Below are 6,081 nucleotides of genomic sequence, written 5' to 3'. Positions count from 1 at the left end.
CTTACAGGTTTGCTCTGAGGGTGAAATGAAATGAAATGAGATAATGATTATACAGCACTTAGCATTTCAGTGCTCTTAAAATAAATGGCAATTAAGATGACAACAGCAATCATGACAATAACGATGATTAAGAAATCATATGCGGGACTTCCCTGGTGGTGCAGTGGTTAAGAATCCACCTGCCAATGCAGGGGACGCGGGTTCGATCCCTGGTCGGGGAAGATCCCACGTGCCGCAGACCAGCTAAGCCCGTGCACCACAACTACTGAGCCCACGTGCTGCGACTATGGAAGCCCGCGGGCCTAGAGACCATGCTCCGCAACAAGAGAAGCCACCGCAATGAGAAGCCCGTGAGCCGCAACGAGGAGCAGCCCCCACTCGATGAAACTAGAGAAAGCACGCGCAGCAACGAAGACCCAACGCAGCCAAAAAATAAATAAATTAAAAAAAAAAAAAAAAAAGGAAATCATACGCAAGGTTCTCCAGTTCTTAAACTGAGAAGGAAAGCCCTGGTCTCTAGGTTCCTAAGAGGCTTAAGTAATAAGTGAGCACTATTACCCTACTGGGCTGGTGAGTGCAGCGCAGTGGTCAGAGAGAGATAGGAACTGGGGAGGGAGGGGTCATCCAAGTGGACCATGAGCTCAGCCTCCAAACCCAGAGGTTCAGAAGGGGATGGGAAGTGGGGGCTATTCCAGGCAGTGTCAGGTAGACATGGAAAGAGGCTCCCTGGAGCTAGGACACGGGTCCCGTATCACGAACACGAGATAGGAGTTCAGTGGAACTAAACTCCTGAGTTGACTGGAATGTGTCCCTCGCAATCTGGGCGTGGTTGTAGAGGCCTCCTCATCTTAGATGCACCTTTTGCTCCATTGAATTTTAAAGGTGCTCAACATCTGTCACCCCAAATTTAAAAACAACAAAAGGAGAGCACATCCTGATGGTCTGAATCCATTAAATCTGCATACAGCACAATGAGACGCTGTGTAATCAAAATCCCCTGACCTGGCAGCAGTCTTCATTAGCAGCAGAAGGAAATCAGTTCATGTTTGCGGGAGGGAGGAGTGGAAGTGAAATGCGAGTGGAAAATCGGGGCGGGGCAAGCCTGTCCCGATGCCAGATTTTCTTTACAGGCCACGCGTTGCACTAAGCACAGCTTCTTTAGAAAGGGAAGTGCCTCTCTGCTCCGTTTCACATCTCCAGTCCATTCGTTCTTTTTCCTTTCTTCCCCTCTGGATTATACCTTTAGTTGCATTTATATCATTTAGCCCACAGATACTTACTGAGTCCTACTGCGGGCCTAGCAGAGAAATCATTAAGAAGATGAGTTATGTCCAGGAAGACTTTGAGTTTTGTAACTCCACAGTCCACGAGCTTTTGCTAAAAATACATGTTGCTTCTGTATTGGTCCAATCAAATGAGGTATGCAAGAATAAATTTAAGTTGCTGATTGGCCAGCTGGATATAATGTGACTCCTACCACTTTCTGGCTGGTGGTAGGTCACAAACAGAGAAGCAGCCTGGGAACCAGGAGATATAGGTTTGGTTACTAATTTGGTGACTCATTCACATGTTGAAGGAGTAGTGAGGGGCTTCCATTCCCTACATTGGACTTATCTTACTGGGCAGCTATGAGGCCTGATCAAGCGATGCTTGTAAGTGATTTCTACTTCCCTGAGAGTAAGTGTCAGATGTCTTCAGCTGGAGAATGGACAGAGAATTGAATAGGATAAAGAGGGACAAGGATTAAAACAGAGAACCACAAAGAGGCATCTGGAGAGCAGGAAGGACTGAAATGACGCCTGCTGTGTCGGTTTCTCTCAAACTGTAGCCTCCATCAGTTTGGAGAATTCATTTTCTATTGTTGTCCCAGAGGACAGCCTATGAGCTGTGAACGACATGGCAGAAAATAAATGACTCAAACAGTCATCACTTTGCTGGCTGACTCCCCATCTTGTTCCCCACAGGATATGAAGTGGTTTACATGAACCACACCAGTTGTTTGTGGAAGGTCACTGGTCTTGGACTTGACTTTGCTGTTTACTCACTGTATGGCCAGAGAGTAACCTTGAAGCTCACCAAGCCGGTGGACAGTGCATGTGGGAGTGATTTACCAAGAAGAATTCGCTATAGATACATCAGGGGTGATTATTATTTATAGCAGGAATGCTTTTCATTTAATAGGTTAAATAAAACATGGTAAACAAACAACTATGAAAAAAAAAAGCACGAAGTTTGACCTACACTGACATGGACTCCAGACCTTACTAGTAGAAAGTTTTTCTCACAGTAAGCAAAGCCATGATCTGGTCCTAAAAACCAGTACATTTGTTAAACTGAAAATGCTCTAAAGTACTCCATGGTAAAGGCTATTCTGCACACTCGTATGATTTGGGATTTCATCAAATTAATGTCACTAGATATGCCTTATATTTAGGATAAAATATTTGAAAAGTTTAAAAAAATGAGGCTATTCATTAGCTCATTGATTTTCCCACAGATTGGGAGCCTGAATTTAAATGATACCCAAAAATATAACTAGGTACACTCAAAGAGAGAAGTGGTTGTGAGCCTTTAAATGGAATGCAGTAGTTTAAAATGCTATTACTATTCAGAGTCTCTGAGAACATTAAAACTGCCCATTAAATGAAAATCTAATAATTGGCCCTACTGAATTGTGACATTTTGTAACCTGTTCAGAAATGCAGAAAATTGTGGAAGAAAAGTTCTTTTGAGGCAGAAGTTGATTTGCAATGTAATATTATTCCCAAAGCCAAGGTCCCCATGCTCATACACACAAAAGAATAACAATGCGGAATGACTAACAAAGCTGAGGAAGATTCTGGAAATCAGAGCTAAGGTGTATAGCTCAAGACTCTCCAAGGTAAGTTATGTTACTGGCCTGGAAAAAAATCAACAGGCAATGGCACGAGCTGAGAGTATATCTCAACTTGGAACTGGCCTCTCTCTGGGCATTGCTTCAAGACATAACCAAGATAGGTCATTCCGTGCTTTTATATAAGCCACAGGCGATCTCCAAACTTACTCTGCAATATCACTAAATAAATAAAATTTAAAGACATTAACTGGAAGAGAATTGATGGTTTCAAATCAGAAGTTTAAAAATTCTCCTGGGCCAGTGGTTACCAAGCATCTTCTATGTGCAGGCAACTGTGTCCAGTGCTTTGAGAGTCATATATAAGAGACCTACTCTTGCTCTCAAGGAGTTACCATGTGGTAGGGTGAATGAGACAGGTACTGACGGAAATAAAATACAGGCATACTATGTAGATACATCCACAGGGGCAGTACAATTAAAGCAACATGGAGCCCCTCTTGTTGAACGGGTCCAGGAAGAGCATGAGGCACGTCTGGGGGGTAGGAAGGATTTGGGTCTGGCTGTAATGCAGGTGACGAGAGGACAGCGTGGCTGGAAGGATGCAGAGGGACCACAGAAGCCTGCCCGAGGCACCGAGGGACAGTTCTGCCTGAAGACAGACACTGTTAGGGGCACTGGGAACTAGGATAAAAAAAAGTCTTCAGGGGCTTCCCTGGTGGCACAGTGGTTGAGAGTCCGCCTGCCGATGCAGGGGACACGGGTTCGTGCCCCGGTCCGGGAAGATCCCACATGCCGCGGAGCGGCTGGGCCCGTGAGCCATGGCCGCTGAGCCTGCGCTCCGGAGCCTGTGCTCTGCAACGGGAGAGGCCACAACAGTGAGAGGCCCGTGTACCGCAAAAAAAAAAAAAAGTCTTTATCCATAAACTCTTTACCTATAAAACTACAGGGCTCCATTTTTTTGTCCCTTTTCTGAGGTGTTTGTCAGCAAAGCAGCCAGAAGCTGAAAAAGAGGAGGCCCTCCAAAAGGGAAGCAATTACTGGTGACTAAAAGGAGATGAAGGCTAAGAATAATCGGGAATTTATTTATTTATTTGGCCATGCCACGTGGCATGCGGGATCTCAGTTCCCCGACCAGGGATCGAACCCATGCCCCCTGCATTGAAAGGGCAGAGTCTTGACCACTGGACCACCAGGGAAGTCCCAGGCAGGAAATTAAAAGGAGGAAGGTGATAGAGCCAAAGGAGAAAATATGCTGGAGAGGAGGTGGTCTAATCAGGAACGTGATGGTAGCTCCTCTCATCTACCTCCCCCACCCCCCAAAGCGAATCCCAAAGAAAACCTACTACAGAAATTTGAGGGCCAGCAAGCCCATGGTTTAGGAACAATGCGCGCGACCACGGGGCATTGCTAGCTCTGGATTTCTACCCACAAATTAAGAATTGCTCTTTGCAGTCCCACGAGGGAAACTGTGTAAGAAACATCCTTTAGGAAAATATTTCATGTCAAGGGGAAATGTTCACAGTAACTTGCTAAGTGGGAAAGGCTACAAAATGAATACCTATATACACAACATGATTTTTGTATAAATATGATGAGTAACACTTATTGGTATATTTGGCCATCAAAAACTAGATCACCAAATGGTGGAAATATTTTAAATATGCCATGTCATGCAAAATTTCCTTTAATTCTTACTTGGAATATTCAGTGACTTTTCTGGCAGAAGTACTGTGTAATGCTTCAGTTAGTATGCAGAATACATCCTTTAGAGCTTATCTCTGGTAAGAAGAATAACTAAAACAAAGAATTCTATCGATGATGTAGCTGACATGGCATAAAACATTAGAGATGAGTGTTTGCATTTTTACCACTTTTGGGAAAATAGTGCTCTGTGTAAGGAATGCACAGAGTCTTACTTGAAAAAAATGAAGCATTAACACAAATATTCTCAAGCTCACGTTAACTCTTGTAATTAATGTAACTTGTTTACCTAGACCTGTTACTCCAGTTATTTAAATATGTTCAAGCATAAATTATGAATTCTGCGCATCAGGGTATGGTGGAGGCCCAGTCTTTTTAAAAATACAAATGTTTCTGGGTTCTTTTGTATTTCAACAAACCCACAGTATGACACATACCGTACACACATACTACAGAATTATTCTATTTTGCATGTGAGATTACATATTTTATAAACCTGGCTTAACACAGTGGAAGGATAGGTCTGTTTATATGAGAGAGAAGCAATGACTCTTCATGTTTAACCTCTTGAATGTTATCAGGAAAGAACTGTCTTTTTTATTTTATTTCTTTTTGGCCGCACTGCACGGCATGTGGGGTCTTAGTTCTCTGACCAGGGATCGAACCTGTGCCCCCTGCTGTGGAAGGTGGAGTCTTAACCACTAGACCACCAGGGAAGTCCCTGGAAAGAACTGCCTTAACGGGAAAGAAAGAAAAAAACTTTGGGGTGAAGAATGTTATCAACCTTTTACCTAAATAAACTTCACCAGGAACAGGGTTGAAAAAGTCCACCATAAACTTAATAAAGTGCAACCAGGACCTACAGCTGCTAATTCTGCTCTGATGTTTTACAGCTGACGGTAGAAAAAAAAAGGCAAAAATGTGACCCAAAAGGACTTTTATAAGCTAAACCGAGATAAATAATTCTGGCAGACTCTATATTCTTTGTGTTAAAATACATAACCTGCCAAACTAGGACAGTAACTTAAAAAATTTTATTTGGCGTAACAGGAATCACAGACAAGTTTCTAAAACTTAAAATGCCAATGAAATATGCAATTGTTTGCAGGTAAAATATGCATAGAGAAAGGCGGGGAGAATGCATTCTCAAGTGTTAACGATGGTTCAGTGGATGACGAGGCTTACAGGGAGTTTTATTTTGTGCTCTATACCTTTCAGAAGTGTCAAGATGTTCAACAAGAAATATGAAATTAATACTTTTAAAACGTGTAGGTTCTTCTGTTTTGTATTACAAATATTTCAATAAACTCATCACTTTTTAATATAAGAAAACTGTGGGAAATATAACAAAACCAGAATATTCTGAAGTCTATTTTAAGCAAGTGGGAATAACATGGCAAACAGTGCCTTGTGTACAGGATGAAAATTTCCATTACTTTAAAGAAATGTTGGCTGCTGGTCTGCTTCTGGGGCGGCAGAGCAGGTCTGGGATTGGGACATTGCATGATAGGTAGGGGTGAGGTTAGGCTACGCTGAAAACACAT

General features: G+C 42.8%; 1 protein-coding gene across 11 annotated transcripts in view; it reads right to left on the bottom strand.

Annotated features, from left to right (window-relative positions):
• VTI1A (vesicle transport through interaction with t-SNAREs 1A) overlaps nt 1–6,081 on the bottom strand; it is a 368,921-nt gene that overhangs the window by 121,488 nt on the left and 241,352 nt on the right. The gene's annotated exons all lie outside the window — the stretch shown is intronic.

The sequence above is a fragment of the Delphinapterus leucas genome, chromosome 16, assembly GCF_059928025.1.
Source record: "Delphinapterus leucas isolate spDelLeu-1000000601 "Yukka" chromosome 16, BTC_Dleu_Yukka2, whole genome shotgun sequence".
Classification (NCBI taxonomy): Eukaryota; Metazoa; Chordata; class Mammalia; order Artiodactyla; family Monodontidae; genus Delphinapterus; species Delphinapterus leucas.
The sequence above is the reverse complement of the archived record's forward strand: the minus strand, read 5'-3'. Positions and strand labels throughout refer to the sequence as shown.